At 51.3% G+C, this 16,110-nt stretch overlaps 1 protein-coding gene across 1 annotated transcript in view; it reads right to left on the bottom strand.

The window, feature by feature from the left end:
* SHCBP1L (SHC binding and spindle associated 1 like) overlaps positions 1–16,110 on the bottom strand; it is a 1,483,415-nt gene that overhangs the window by 1,183,598 nt on the left and 283,707 nt on the right. The gene's annotated exons all lie outside the window — the stretch shown is intronic.

Raw genomic sequence — 16,110 nt, 5'->3', positions numbered from 1 at the left:
CACCCACCTGTCCGAAGTGACAGTGCGCCAGTGGTGGTGGTGATGGCGAACCCTGCCCCCCACTGGCGTCATATGGGCCTGAAAGCACGGACTAGGAGGGTTTTGAGGCAAATGCTGCAGGGGTAGGTGTGGACTGGCCTCGCCGTTGTCCCCGACCGCCGCCACGGCGGATTCCAGGGCTGGATGTTAGACTGCGGCGCGTGGCTGACAGCACGTGTGGGGGCGCCCCTTCCTTGGCCACGAAAGGAGCGAAAGGCACCCGTTTGCTGGCGCGGGGCAGAAAGGCCCAAGGACTTGGCCCGTAGCCCTGGAGTCCTTAAAGCGCTCAAGCGCATGGTCTGCCTTGTCGCCAAAGAGGCGACGGCCATCGAACGGCATGTCCATAAGTGTGTTTTGGACATCAGCCGAGAAATTGGCGGACCTCAACCAGGCGTGACGACGAATCGCCACCCTCGTTGCCATCGCTCTGCCTAGAGAGTCGGTAGTGTCCAGCCCACACCGGATGAAATACCGTGCCGCATCTCGGCCCTCCACAAGGGCCTGGCCGAGTTTAGCCCGTACCTCCAACGGGCATTCTGGCAGCACGGCCGCGACCGTGCCCCACAGAGAGTGGGTGTAGCGGCCCAAGAGGCACGCGGTAATGACTGACCGCAATCCCAAACTCAGGGAGGAGAATACCCTTTTCCCCGTAATTCTCGTACCTCTTGGATTCCCGGTCGGGGGGAGCCGACGGGAATGCGGTCTGGGAATTGGAGGCCTGGATAACCATGCTCTCAGGGGTGGGATGGGTGGACAGAAAGCAAGGGTCACCCGGAGCCGGGTGGTGGCGTCTAGCCACGTTCCTATCCACAGGCTGCCTTGTGGCGGGCCTGGACCAAGTGCCCAAAAGAACGTCTGATAAGGCCTCATTAAACGGCAGCAGAGGCTCGATCGAGCTTGACTGCGGTTTAAGGACCTCAGTGAGGAGGTTAGTCCTCACGGCCGCGACGGGGAGCTCAAGGCCCAAGGCCTTGGCCGCCCTCATCAGCACCACGCTATAAGCAGCCCCTTCCTCTGTAGCCACGCTAGGAAGGAGGGGAGACAAAACCAGTGTCGGGCGAAGTGTACAGACCACTGGCCTCCCCAAGCTCTCCTGTCCAGTCTGCAGAAGACTGACACTCATGTGCCAGAGGGTCCTCAGACCCCTCCCTGTCGTCCTCATCACCCACAGCCTGGTACTCAGGCTCAAAAGATGGGGTCGGGTCATAGAAATAAAATTCTCCCATCGGCGTCGAGAGCGGCGCCGCTCCGGCGCCGCTCCGGCGCCGGACCCGAACCCGAATCGAGGGCAGGACCAGGGACGTAGTTGTCCTGGGACGGCGCCAGGGGCGTCACCCTAGGGGCCGACACCGGCAAGGTCGACCGGCGGCGACCCGGATCCAGAGGGGCCCTGCGGCGTCGGGACCGAAGTCGCCGACGGCGCCGGGGCCGAAGCACCCGACGGTGCCGGGGCCGCAGCGCCCAGCCCGCGTGGGGACCCAGTCGGGGCCGCTTGGCCCGAAGCGACCTCATGGCCATGAGGAAGTCTGCAATCTTCCCCGGCGTCGCGTCCTGCCGAGGGACCTGCGGGTGTGGAGCAGGCCGCGACACCTGCGGCTCCAGCGGAGCCGCGTGGGTGGTGTCGCCCGAACCCCCGGCCGCGTCGCGCGAGCATCGGGGGGAGTCAGAAGAGCGATGATGCCTCTTCAACTTCTTGTGCCTCTTACCTGAGGACTTCGAGCCCGAAGACCGATGACGACTCCCGGAACTGTGGTGGCTCCGGCCCCGCGACCGGTCCCTCGACCTCCTTGCGGACCGGGACCTCGAGCGGCGCGGGGCGGACTGCCGAAGCTCGAGTCGCTTACGGGACCCACCCGTCTAGACTTAGACGTCAGGGCCCGGCAGTCGGAGCAGACTTGTCGTCGTGGTCCAGGCCCAAACAGTGCAGGCACCGGCGATGGGGGTCGGAAACCGACATCAGTCGGTTGCAGTCGGCGCAGGGCTTAAACCCAGGCATCCCTACCGGCACCGTCGGAGTCGAATAGACTTCGAAAAAGGATCTCAAAAGGTTAGTCAAAAAGTGACTAGGGTACAACTTTTTACAGATCTGCGCTAGCTGGCGTGGAAAAAAGTAGAAATGACATCAGCACGCGGAGGCGGCTTTTAAGTACTCCAACGACATCATCATGGCGCCCACGACGCCAACGACGGACGCGGAATCGCGGACGACGCCTACCGACGCGCATGGGTACTGCTACGCAAAAAATTTCCGGATCCAGTCTGATGCCTGGGGATATTCTAAGGTAAGGAATCTATCACTAACGTGTCTCTTTCAGATCAACTAAACAAACTAAGTGCAGGTCATCAGAAAACTACATCTGGAACAGATATTGCTACCGCCAGGCTCTTAACAGATACATAGAATATGTTTTCGATAACATAGTATTTTATTTATTTTGAAATTTACAAGGGTGATCCACCTTTGGTGCTTGTAAAAAAAAGAGCAGTGCAGAGCGGGTGGGGAAGAAGGACGCTGGCGACAGAGCAACATGAAAAGTAGATTGGGAGAGAGGTGCACATGAGCGACGGCTGAAAAGCAAACGACACCCTTATGAATATAAAAATAAATGAATTATTGTACGAGGCACAGAAAAGCGGTATTGAAATGTGCACAGAAACGTGGGGACAATGTACTATGTAAAGACTTTCATTAGGGAAGTAGCCTTGCTGTGGCGGGGGAGCGTATTCCTTTGAAGTCTGATGGGGAGGGCGGGGGAGCAGCTTCCTTTGAAGTCGCAGACAAATGGTGTATGAGGGCGATGTGCGATGTGGCTGGTGATGTGCACGCGCCTGGCTCACATGAACTGTGCCTAATCCGCAGTTTGGGAAGACTTTTCTGAAGCCTTACTATAATCTCGCCAAACATTGCTTACGCATTGGTTCAGCGAGACCTAAAAACACTGTCACAGCGCAGTTAATAACGCACAGAGAGTAGAAGTCCAGAACGGCACATCCAGTTGTTGCTCCTCACTGAAACAAGCTGCTCTCTCACGCACCTCATAAACTGTGTTACGAAAGTCTAAGAATTTCAACACTGGCGAAGTCGGCAGGCATTTCTCAAAGAAGATCCTAACACCACTGATGTCCGGTGAGACTTTATTCTTGATTTAAAGGGAACTCAACTAATACGGAGCTTTAATTAACTCTACGATAATCTGAAGATTTAAAATAAAAAAGGAAAAAGACTATTAGCTCTACTTCTAATTTGCGCATCATAAAGACAATTCCATGGAGCGCCTCATTTTTTATTTTATTTTTTAAATGTAGATCTGACTTATTTGTGCCACCGCGTCACTGTGCCATACACTTATGCTCGCCTTTGATATTAATAACAAGGTTGGTAGTTAGTCTAGTGTATAAGGTCAGTGTGGCGTATTTAGGATTGAGACAAGATCTAATTTTATCTGTTTCTCCAGATCTGACAATGCTGGTGCTCGCCTTTTGGAAATCGGACAAATCTAAGGTTGGGAGCTGTACAGTGTTCAGTGTTTTGTGGTACTTTGAGGAATTTAATGTCAAAGAATAGGGTGCGAAATTATATAAATTAGAAGATGACAGTTGGAAATTGATCTTGCGCGTCTCGAGCAGTCGTTCCACATCACCAATTCTTTCAGCAAGCAGCAACGACTCGCAAGTTTCTAAAGGTACTGTGAAATACTTTTGTTTAGCGAGCTAATTTATTAAGACTGTAAAGACTTGTACTTCTCGCCAAAAGAATCGTGCTGAATCACATTATTCTGTTTATCATATTAGGTGTGGTGTTATTTGTGTAGTACTAAAACGTTTTTTTTTTTTTAAAAAACAAATGTTTCCATTTACTTTGTGGTAAAAATTATTATTTTTTTTTTTAATTTAACACTCTCACTAGTTTAAAATTGTATATTTTACAAATTGAAGTTTAAGAGATCGTTATCTGGTTGTGTTTTGGGGAGAAAACAAAACATGAGATGATTTAAGATTTAGAAAACACTTTCTAAGTAGAAGAATTTAACTATAATTTGTGTCACGTTGGTCTCATGTTTGGTGCAATGCAGAATGTTACAGCTGCTCCATTTTTTCTATCTTCCCCTGGTGAGCCTCCGATAAAATGGAAGAAGTGGAAGAAAGTCTTTGAAAGGTACACCAGAGTATGTGGTGCATCTTTGAGTGCAGAGAGAAAGACTTCAACTTTACTTCACTGTATGGGATTGGAGGGTCAAGATGTGTTCGATCACTTACCTGAATTGAATACGGTGGTAGCAGAAGGTTTAAATGATTATGAGATCTGTATATACATATTAGATAAACATTATCTTCCGAAGATAAGTACGATTTTTTTTTTGCTAAACACATTTTCATTGATTTTACAGAAAATACCAGCCAATCACCACGATACCAAAATAACAAAAAATTACTTGCATTACTCTGGACGACCCAAAGGCCGTACACATACAAATTCAGAAGGGTGGAGAAGGGAGCATCCCCACCAGAATCAGGCCAAACCTCCCAACCACTTCCCCCAGACCCTACGATACTTCTTGGGGCAGCCACGTGCCTTGCACAGTGTCTTCTCTTGCGTGGCGCACCAATCTATTCCGGCCCGCCACTTCCCCACGGAGGGAGGGTCAGGGCACTTCCAAGGGGAAGCTGTGTCTCTTTTGGCCACTACCATTGCTGTAGTGTAAAAAAGTTTTTCGTGTCTGGTCCCGTCCAACCCGTCAGTGATGCCCAGCAGTGCGTGTCTGGGGGCGTGTGGGACCTCACACCCCAGCACCTCAGTGAGTTCCTCCTCAATGTTGGCCCAAAAGCGCGCCAGACGTGGGCACGTCCATACCATGTGAAAGAAGTCAGCAGGCTCATAACCGCACCTGTCACAGGAAGGGGTCGGCAGGAGCCCCGCGCAGTGTAAGCGTGCAGGCGTCAGATAGGCAGCGTGCAAAAAGTAGAGTTGTGTCAAGCGCAATCTAGCAGAGGCGGTGACTGTCCTGGGGGCCATAAGGGCATCGCGCCAGTCTTCCTCGTCCAAGGAACCCACCCATTCCTCGCCATTGGGCCCGCAATCGGTCAAGAAATGTAGGAGTGTTATTATTGGGCGACCGATAAATGCCGGAGACGCCCCCTCTCCCCAGGTCCCCCAGCATAATTTGTGCCTCGGGAGGGCTATGATACGGGAGTCATGTGCCAATCGTTAAGTGTACTTGAAGGACATGGCAAAGCTGCAAGTATCTGTAAAACTGCAAGCAATGCAAGGAATGCCTAGCCCGGAGGTCTTGGAAGGAGCGCATGTGGTCACCCACCCAAATGTCGCCTAGTTGGGAAATGCCTATAAGGTCCCAAGACCGAAACCCCTGCAGCCCATTAACTTCTCTAATCCAGGTACCAAGCCACAGGGGTGTGCACTGAGTCAACGTGTGGGTCCACCCGGTATGGAGCAGCGCGGCTCACCAGGCTAGGAACACCGAACATGTCACCTCCGACAAGCGAGACAGGACTGGCGCCCCATACATCATTGACTGGAGGTTAGACAAGTCCAGTTCACTAAGTTCTAATCTGTAGGCCGGATCTGACCATCCTCCGTTGAGCCTGTCGTGCAGGGAGAGCAGGCGTGTGGCTAGGTAATATAAGTATAGATGGGTCATTCCCAAGCCCCCATCAAAGGAGGGGATGTGACAAACACCCAGGGCCAGTCGAGGCCTGCCCTGTCCCCAGAGGGATTTTGAAGCCAAGCTATCGAGTTCCCGGAACCACGCTCTCGAAAAGTTGATGGGGGTGTTTTGGAGCATGTAGAGGAACCTGGGAAGAACCATCATCTTAAACAGAGCAATTTTTCCCATGGGGTTCAGCGGCAACGAATGCCATTTCGAAAGGTCCGCCTTGGTCCTTTTCACCAGGGGGGTAACATTGAGGGCCCAGCTGAGTTTGGAGAGCAAAGTCACCCATATCCCCAGGTACTTAAAGGATTGGCGACGGAGTGGTATAGTCGATTGCCAATCAAAACACTCCCTGGACATATTGAGGGGAACCAGGACCAATTTCTCGGGACTGAGCCGGAGGCCCGATGCCTGTTCAACGGACCGGAGGATCTGGAGGCATTCAGGGCCCGATTTGGCGGGATCTGCCAAGTAGAGCAGAACATCGTCCAGGTAGAGGGCGATTTTATCTGCCTCCGTGTTGGGCCACTCCCAGCCCTGCAACTCCCCACTGGAACGTATCAAAGCTGCCAGAGGTTCCATCACCAGGGCAAAGAGCAGGGGAGAAAGAGGGCATCCCTGCCTTGTTCCCCTCCGGATCGGAAAGGGATCTGAGAGAACGCCATTCACAAGGACCTGCGCCCTCTGCCAAGCGTATAATAGTCGGACGTAACCACGGAAGCAGGGACCGAATCCCATAGTTTCCAGAACGTCGTCCAAGAATCCCCACTCCACCGAGTCAAAGGCTTTCTCAAAGTCTACCAAGAAGAGAGCGAGGTAAGGGGTGAGCAAGTTGCGGTAGGCCAAAGCGGTATGGAGCCGCCGCAAACAATGACGGGTGCCACACGCCGGCATGAACCCACATTGGTCCGGGTGGACCAACGTATGTAAAAGGGGCTTAAGACGCTGGGGGAGTATTGTAGCGTACAACTTAAGCTCCGTGTTAATGAGGGAGATGGGACGATAGTCCGCGCATCGAGGCGAGGGTGGTTGGGACTTGGGAAGGACCACAATGGTGGTCATATTGGTTTCGAAGGGAAAGGAACCTGTCTCTGTTGCCTCCCTGAATAATTGGGCGAGATATCGAGTCAATGTCTCTCTATACAGGGCGTAGAATTCCTGGGGGAGGCCGTCTGGTCCCGGCGTCTTGCCGGACGAGACAAGGGTAATCGTGTCGCCAATTTCTGCAGGGGTGATGGGACGGTCTGGATCGCCCCGGGCATCGGAGTCCAATTGAGGAGGCTATAGGCACCAGCCTGCAACAGATCTGTAAGGGTAAGGGAGGGAGTCCTGGCCGTATAAAGCTGACGGTAGTACGTCGCGAAGGCCTGGGCCATGCCGGCCGGGGAATAATGCACCGAGCCATCCTGATCTGCTATTTCTGGAATTATACGGTTCGCTTTGGGGTAGGTGACTAGTCTATGGAGGAGACAACCGTTCTGGTCTCCCCATCCGTACACCCTGGCGACAGACGAGCGCCAGAGAAGCTTAGCCGCGATCAGCAACAACTGGCGAATCTCCTCCCGAATGTGGGCAAGGAGCCTCACTTCGGAGGCGTCTGGGTTCAGGGCGGTGGATCGCTCGAGGCGCAGGGCCTGTGCTTCACGTGAGGTGAGCTGTTCCAGCTGTGCACGCCGCCTGGTTTTGAGTTGCCCCTTGGCAACCCCGCGTATCATTGCCTTGCCGGCCTCCTACAAGACGCCCGGAGCCGACACCAATCTCTCATTTGTCTGGAAGTATTGTTTGAGCTCCCGCCCCACCACCTCGCGAAAGTCTTTATCCTGGAGAAACCATGCGTTTATTCTCCATCTCTGACGCATGAAGGTGGGGTACCCACAGTGAGAAGCACCGGGGGAATGGTCCAATATACCCCTAGGGAGGATAGCGACTTCCTGCAGCAAGAGGCTGTCGATTGAGGGAATGTAGAAGGTGTCAATATGCTCGTGCTTGTGGTGCGCGGCCGAGGTGTGGGTGAACTGTCTAGTCCGCCAGTCTGCCATGGGAAGGGGGCCCAGTCGTATCGAGCGGAGGAGAGGAGACCGCGTTGAAGTCACCCCCCAGGAAGACGGGCCTGTGGGCAAGGAAGCCAGGAGTCCCGCGGAGGCAGCCAGGGTTGCAGTCAGCCGTGATTGGGGGCGTGGGGGGGAGGAGTGGTGAGTACAATGACACCAAGTTAAGGGGTGCCCCATTCAGAGTACCGGACAGTGCCACAAAGGTGCCCTGGTCGTCGTGAACCACTCGTGTCGCCACAAACGGGAGGGAGCACTGCATCAGAATTGCAACCCCGTGGGACCCGAGTGCGAAGCCAGAGTGCCAGACCCTATCGTACCGGAACCTCGCTAAGAAGGGGAATTGGTTACCCAATAGGTGTGTTTTTTTGCAGCATTAGGACCTCCACCCTCTGTCGCTGCGCATATCGAGTACTGCCGATCGCTTGAGATGATCAAGGAAACCATTGACATTCCAGGACAGGAGGCATAAGTATACACCCTGCTGTAACATGACTGTCATCCTAGTAGTTTGTCTCGGGTGAGGGGCGGCCCTGGAGGGGAGCTCTGTCCAGGACGCTAACGCCGGGATGCGTGAATGGGGCCCAGATACTGTGAATCATGCCTCTTAGTGCCAGAGATTGGGCTGGTGTGGTGAAACAAATGGACAACAAAATCCAAAAAACATAAAACCAAGGGACAACCCCCCCCCCAATCACCCTACCCCCACCCTATACTTCAAGAACAGAAGCATCTGTCGCCCTAACAGTAACAATAGAACCAAAAAAAAACTACAATGCTTGGGATCGAACTGCGCGTGGAGGACCCCACCTCATGATAGGATGTCCGTAAAACAGTCCAAGAAGAGAGAGAATAGGGTAAGCCAGCCCGTGTCTCCGGCCGCGGAGCCCGGCCCGGCGGGCAGAGACGGATTCAGGCTGGGCCACTGAGAAGCGTCAGATTACGTGAGAGGTCAGTATCCGGGAGATCGGGCACATAGGAGGCCGGCGAGGACCCCCTACCGCCCAATGAGAAAGACCGCCCCGCAGACTGGACATCCTGCCGGGACGGCCCGGTCGCCCGGGAGGAGTAAACGTTTACCGCAAATTTTTATCCCCGCAGGGAATCACAACGTGGTTGTTACAACGACCTTGTTGTGATTCCGCATACCATTACTCCGCAAGTCAGAACGACGACTTGCGGAGGGGGAAGAAGGTGTTGGATTTAAAATCCAACGCGTTCCCTAGTGTCCGCACTGACTGGAGTTTGAATAGTAAATGATACTATTCCAACATCCAGCGCCAACCCCTCCGCAAGTCGTTTTTCTGACTTGCGGAGTAATGGTATGCGGAATCCCAAAGCGGTCGTTGTAACGACCGCGTTGTGATTCCCTGCGGGGAGAAATACCGCGGCATTACGCCACACATTCCCCGGGAGGGATTCAACGGAGAGTCAGAGCGGGCCCCTCCTATGCCCACGGCGTCCGCGTGAGCGGTTGCGCTGAGGCCCTGGGTCGGGCAGACCAGGGCGATCGGGTAGATCCGCCCCCCCCCCCCCGTTCTGGAGAGGAATCTGAGCATTGGGTCGGATGGGACACTCCTCCGTGGCCCAAGCCCACGCTTCCGCCGGTGAGTCAAAGAACAAGGTTTTGTTGGCGAGCACCACCCGCAGGCGCGCCGGGAAGAGGAGGTGGTACTGGACATTGAGGGCTCTAAGCTTCTGTTTGACCTCTCCAAACGAACGGCGCTGGCCCTGGACTTCCCAAGTGTAGTCTGGAAAGATCAGGATTGAGTGATTGTCATAGGAGAGGGGAGGCGTCGATGCTTGCGGGTCTCTGCCAAGATGGAGTCACGTTCTCTATAGTTGGAGATTTTCATTATGATCGGACGTGGCGGCGCCCCCGTCGGGGGCTTCGGAGCAAGGGATCTGTGGGTCCTGTCTATGACGAACCAAGGAGAAAGAGAGCCCTCCGGGAGCCAGGATCTCAGCCATTTCTCGATGAACCCAGCGGGGCGACCCTGCTCCGCCCCCTCCGGAAACCCCACCAGGCGGAGGTTGTTGCGGGGCGACATGTTTTTAGGATCTTCGGCCTTCCGGTGCAGCTCCTGGGTATGTGCCTGGAGCCGCACCACCTGCCCCTTGAGTTGTTGAACGTCGTCTTCCACTGATGATATACGGGATTCTGTTTCCGTGATCCGGGCCGTGGCATTCCGGAGGTCCTGCCGGATGAGGGTCATGCCCACCCGGACCTCCGCGATCTTCCCCTCCACCGAGGACTGTGAGGTATGGATGGCCCGGAGGATGGTGGTGCGGTCCGAAGCCGAAGATGCGTCGTTTTCAGCGGCGCCCCCCCGTAGCCCCGGCGTCCGTGGATGTGAAGCGGTCCATTTTGGTCTGGGTAGCCGGAGTTCTGGCTGGTCCGTTCCGGCCCATGGTTGCACCCCACGGGGCCGGGGGGGCCCTTACAATAGGCTTGGGGCATTGGTGCCACAGGGGTCCACCGGACTGTCAAGGAGGCCGGGGCTGTTGGTGATGGGCGACCCAAGGTGGAGGCAGCCACCCCCGGAAACCAATCGCAGCCTGGCGAAGGTGGATGATGTGGAGACGCCCTGTGTGGTGATGCAGGATACAGCCAAAAGGTGAGAGCAGGAAGCCGGGGGGCCACCAGGTGCAGTACACCAAGGGAAGGAGGAGGGGACTCACAGGGAGGACCTCACGGCACTCAACAGACGTGGCCGAACACCCCCGTCTTTGCCGTCCCACCCAAAGGGAAGAAGTGGATTCCAGCGTCCAGGTGTCCAGGGAAGTTATGTACCCATTGGGATCAGGGCCCCAGCCCAAAAGGGTGTACCCACCACGTGAGCATCGCTGCTGCCCGATGCAGTGGACGACACCACCCGGTCTCCCGAGCCCCGAAGGGCCCACTCTGTGCCCCCAACCACAGAGTCTTAAGGAGGGCCGCACAAAACCAAGCCCTGTCCCCCAGGGTGGGATCCAGACGGGCTGCCAGGGAAGACGCCAAGTGTGGGTAGTCTGCTCACGGGCTCTGCTACAGCCCCAGGTGGAGAAGGGCCGGGGGGGACCCCTCCCGCCGCCCGACACATGCAGCCGATCACCGCCGGTCCCAAGGCACCATCGAGAAGGGTGGGCCGGTAGGCGCAGTGTCACTGATGAAGGTGCACTGGTGAGGCAGGACGAGCTTAGGCCTGGGGGACCCCCACTGCTGTCCAATGAACCAGCCGACGCCAACGCATGGCCCCCGGTCCCGGGAACAGGGAGGGGTGGGGGGGAACCACCACAAGGATGGAGCCAAGTCAGAATCCGGGCTGTGGGGGAGGAAAGCAGGAGCCTTCAGCTCCCCCCCCCGCACCCAGCCGCCAGCTCCCACAGAGGGGGGCTCTCTCGCAACAACCACGGGACCCCCCCTCCGTTGCCGGGACTCACCGCCAATAGTGATGCGTAGTAGCCCTGGCCCACCAGATCCTGGGCCTCTCCTCCGGCGGCCAGCTCCAGCGATGGTACCCCCATGCATGGACCGGAAGGCCCCCAGGTGAGTAAGTGCGATCCGGGCGAACACAGGAGCCCCCACCGCTCAGTCCGCCACTATGCTGCCAGCCGTCACCCCCCGCCGTGCGAAATCGCGGCCGAAAGTTAAGTCCTGCCGCGTGACCCCTGGGGGTTACAGCAGTGTCTTCCTTCGGCCCGATCAGCAGGCCCAGGCAGTCCCTCAGCCACACAACTGCAGGCGGACGCTACATCCTGGAGATATTTTAGATGTGACAAGAGTGGGCATCTTGCCACTGATAAAAAATGCCCAGCTCTTAATAATACCTGTACTAAATGTAACAAAAAGGGTCACTATCCAAGTCTTTGCAAGTCAAAACTTCCTCCTAGGGTCAAGAAAGAATATGATGAGGGAGTGAATTCTAGTTCAGATGAAGTTGAATGTGGTCAAATTATTTCTCAAGTTGTGTGTGGTCCTGTTAGAAAGTCTTGTCCTTTCGATGAGATTTTGGTGGATGGAGCTTCTGCTCGAGTTTTATTCGATTCAGGTGCCAAGATCACTATAGTGTCGAATGACTTTTACATGAATAAGATCAAACACAAAGTTAATTTATGTAAGCCTGACATCATTCCTTTGGCCTATGGTGGGGAACCAATAAAATTGCATGGCTATTTCATTGGATTAACTGAGTACCGGGGCAGAATGTGCTCTGGCAAGATTTATGTCTCAAAAAAAGGTGATAGCCTGATAAGTTGGATACATCAGGGTGACCTAGGAGTGTATCTGGATCCTAATTCGGCTCCCCAGATTTTGTTAAAGGATTCGGTACATTTAGTGGAAGAAAAGCTTGATTGTGATATTACTAATAGACTTAAGATGGAGTTTCCCAAGGTTTTTAGGGATGGGCTTGGTTGTTTGAAGGGCTACCAACATAAGATTAAGCTAAGAAATAATTCTGTTCCTGTAACCTGTAAAGTCAGGGGAGTCCCTTTGTCTATCAAAGATGAAATGGAGAAAGAAAGAAATAAGTTGAAAAGCGATGGAATAATAGAAGAGGTAGAAGACACCGAATGGGTTTCTCCGGTGGTCGCAGCTCGCAAAGCTAATGGAGATTTGCGCCTATGTATTGATCTGCGCCAACTGAATAAGAGTGTTGTCGTTGACAGGTACCCTCTTCCGAATATAAGAGAATTGTTGATGATGTTGGGAGGTGCAAAGGTTTTTAGCACCATTGATTTAACATCTGCCTATCACCAGATTGAACTTGAACCATCATGCAGGGATTTGACCACGTTCATTACTCCTTTTGGCACTTTCCGTTTTATCAGGATGCCTTTTGGTCTGGTTTCGGCTTCGTCCGTTTTTCAGAGGGTGATGGAAGGTTTGCTTAAAGGTATCAATGGCATGTGCATCTACCAAGATGACATATTGGTTTTTGGAGATAACATAGAAGAACATCACGTTCGTCTTAAGGAGGTGCTTTCAAGATTGAGTGAAGGGAATCTGACTGTTAAAATTGGAAAATGTAAGTTCAGATAAGATTCTTTGAATTATCTTGGTCATAATATATCTGGCTGTGATGTTAGACCAAAACATTATCTGGTTAGTACAATTCCTAACTTGACTGCTACTACATCAAAAGAAGAGCTTATGAGTTTTCTAGGAATGGTCGAGTATTACTCTAAATTTATTAAAGGATTTGATGAGTTGACATCTAATATGAGATCGTTGTTGAAGAAGGGTGTGAATTTTACGTGGTCTGATTGGTGTCAAAAGGAATTTTCTAACATTAAAGAGAAATTGACAGGTGCAGCTTTCCTCCAGAGTTTTGATACTAAACTCAAATCTGTTCTTACAACAGATGCGAGTGATAAAGGCCTTGTTGCAGTTCTACAGCAGTTTAGTCCACATGGTCTGAGGACTGTCATGTTTCTTTCTCGTAGTTTGAGGGAACCGGAAACAAGATACTCAGTGGTGGAGCGTGAGTCGCTAGCAATGTTTTGGGCGATAAAAAAACTTCAAGAGGTTTTTGTGGGGGGTGGATTTTGAAGTAAGATCTGATCACAAACCTCTGGTAGAAATGTTAGAAAGTAGAGGATTAGACAGGATATCTGGTCTAATAGGCAAGTGGAATATAGGTCTTCAAGAGTATTCCTGTTCTAATAGGTGCATTCCTGGTGCTGATAATAAAGTTGCGGATGTTTTCTCTAGATTGGTTTCTGGAATATGTGATGATGAAGATGATGTTGATGAGAGTTGTGAATGGGGTTGTGCTGTTGATCCAAATCATATTTCTCTAGAGAGATGGACTGATGAAGTATTTTTGAATGATACCTTGAAAGAGATCATGGCTTTAATCAAGGGTAACTGTTGAGTGTGAAAAGTGGATCTGACATGACTAAACCGTTTTGGTGTGTAAAAGATTAACTTTCTGTGGATAAGAACTTTCTCTTTCGTGGGTCAAGATTAGTTCCCCCTGTAAGTCTGAGGAAAGAGTTGCTCAATCTAGCTCATATTAGCCATCCTGGCATCACCAAAACTTAAGAACGAATTTGTTTATAATACTGGTGGCCAGGGATGGATACATTCATTGAGAGAGAGATTCGTGACAGTGTCTCATGTAATTTGAGTGAGAAATCTAAATCACCGAGAGTACAACCAATGATTATTAGGGATAGACCAAAGTCTCCATGGGATGACATTGCTTTAGACATTTTAGGACCCATCAATAATTCTAGTACTCATGTTTTTCTACTTGTTATTATTGATTTGTACTCTAGTTGGCCAGAGGTGTTTTTTAAATAACACAGATTCAAAAAAACATTATCAAATGTTTGAAGGAAGTATTTTCTAGGGAAGGAATGCCAAAGTCGATATTATCTGACAATGGCATACAATTTACATACAGAGAAATGAGAAATGTTTTAACCTCTTGTGGTATTTCTCACAAAAAATGTTCTCTCTATCATCCCGAGGCTAATGGGATGGTAGAGAGATTTAACAGAGTGTTAAAGGAAAGCATAATTCTGGCAAAATCTCTTTCATTGGACTGGAAATGTGAGGTTCTCAAAAAGATTGAGGAGTATAGGAAGACATCTCATTCTACTACGGGAAAAACTCAATTTATTGTTTTCCGTAGGAGAATACCCAACACACTTCTTGAACCTTGTTGGGTCAATACATTTTGTATAAATAGGGGAAAAGAGTGTGTATTGGATGAAGAGTGTCTTAAGAATAAAGAAGAGTTTAAGGCTCTACAAAGAAAATTTCATTTTGATAAAAGGCAAGATGTTAAAATGTTGAAGGTTAAAGTTGGAGATTTTGTGGCAATGAAAAAAACCTGGAATTGTTGGTAATACATGTTCAAAATACTTTAAACCAATGCTGGTTATTAAGGTTTTCAGGAATGCGGTGAAGACACAAGACCATCATGTTTGGAACCTCAACAGAGTTGTAATCTTGAAACATGGACAGTCACGTTTATATGGTGAGAATTTGGATAATGATTCTGAACTTTGTGGCAATTCTAAAGAAAAAGAAAGTGTCACTGATCGTGATGTTCTTCGGCGATCATCCAGGATGACGGTACCCCCTGGTTATCTTAAAGAGTATGTGTAATGCTCATTTTTGTTAGGATATGTATTTTTTTGTAGGTTTGTTGTTCTCGATTTGAGGAAGGGAGATGTGCGGTATTCTTCTCATCTATTGTTGCATGCTTAGCTGGTAGAATGTATGAGTTCTTAGAATGTGTAAGGTCATTAGAATGTCATTATTTGACCATGTTGTAGGGAGAACTGAAGTCAGTTGCTGTTAATCCCTGAAGCCAGTTGGATGGGATCTTCAAGAGAAAATAAAGATATATTTGAAACTACTTCCTTGGTTCCTGCATTTTAAATTCAACAACCACCAACGGGAGGGGGGCGGGAACTAAAAACGTTAAAGCCAACAATTCCAAACTCGGCACCTGGTGGTGACGGTGCTACAAGAAATAGCTGTAAAGTAGTCTGTGCCTTTTATGCCCCGTGCAAGGTTTCCACGCCGGAGTAACAGAGCCAGTCCGTGAACAAGAAAGCAGTTCCCCAGCGCGTACACAGCCGCAAGCGTTACCTGGGGTTGAAGAGGCGAGGCTGTCACCGGCCTGGGGCTCCTTCGGTCTTCAGGACACGAGGTTTCTGGTGAAGCTGCCCGGAGAAGGAGCAGGGCAGCCCTTTTGGTTTCAAGCACACCTCTCGGCTCGTCGCTGATGTCCTGCTGGGCGGCCCCTCTCTTCAGCGGTGATGACAAAGAGCAAGAGGCGGGTGGTGGTGGGGGGTGCAACACCACGAAAAGTGGCGAGTGCATATATACGTATGCGCAAACAAGGTGCCATTTAAAAAAAAAAAAAGTTGAGCCTACATTAAAACATGCCGACTTGCAGCGTAGGTTAACTGTAGTTGGTCGATGCTGCTTCCTCCAGAAACGAAAGAAAACGGAACTGACACATCGGCCATCCAACCAATAATAAGCAAGAAAACAACAGCAATGGCAGATTTTACCAATAGCAAGAAACAAAACAAAGAGAAACTCCGAGGGTGGAGTTTGACTAATAATACTAATTACTTGATGCCTCGTAGAGGCAGCGCATGTGCGCTGCCTACGCGAGATCTAAAAACGAATAGACCTACTTTCTGCAGCAGGGGCTGAAATGAAATCCCAAGGCTCTATTTGGATATTGCTGAGTTAAAAATTTTTTGGGGGGGGGGGGGGGGGGGGGGTTAACATAGCACGAATTAGACCAGAGGATATCGCTTTACATGAGCACCAGTTTGGTTACAGATGGACACATACATTTTTGTTAGATACAGGGAGATTACGTGATTTGCCCACAATC

The sequence above is a fragment of the Lissotriton helveticus genome, chromosome 1_1, assembly GCF_964261635.1.
Source record: "Lissotriton helveticus chromosome 1_1, aLisHel1.1, whole genome shotgun sequence".
Taxonomy (NCBI): Eukaryota; Metazoa; Chordata; class Amphibia; order Caudata; family Salamandridae; genus Lissotriton; species Lissotriton helveticus.
The sequence above is the reverse complement of the archived record's forward strand: the minus strand, read 5'-3'. Positions and strand labels throughout refer to the sequence as shown.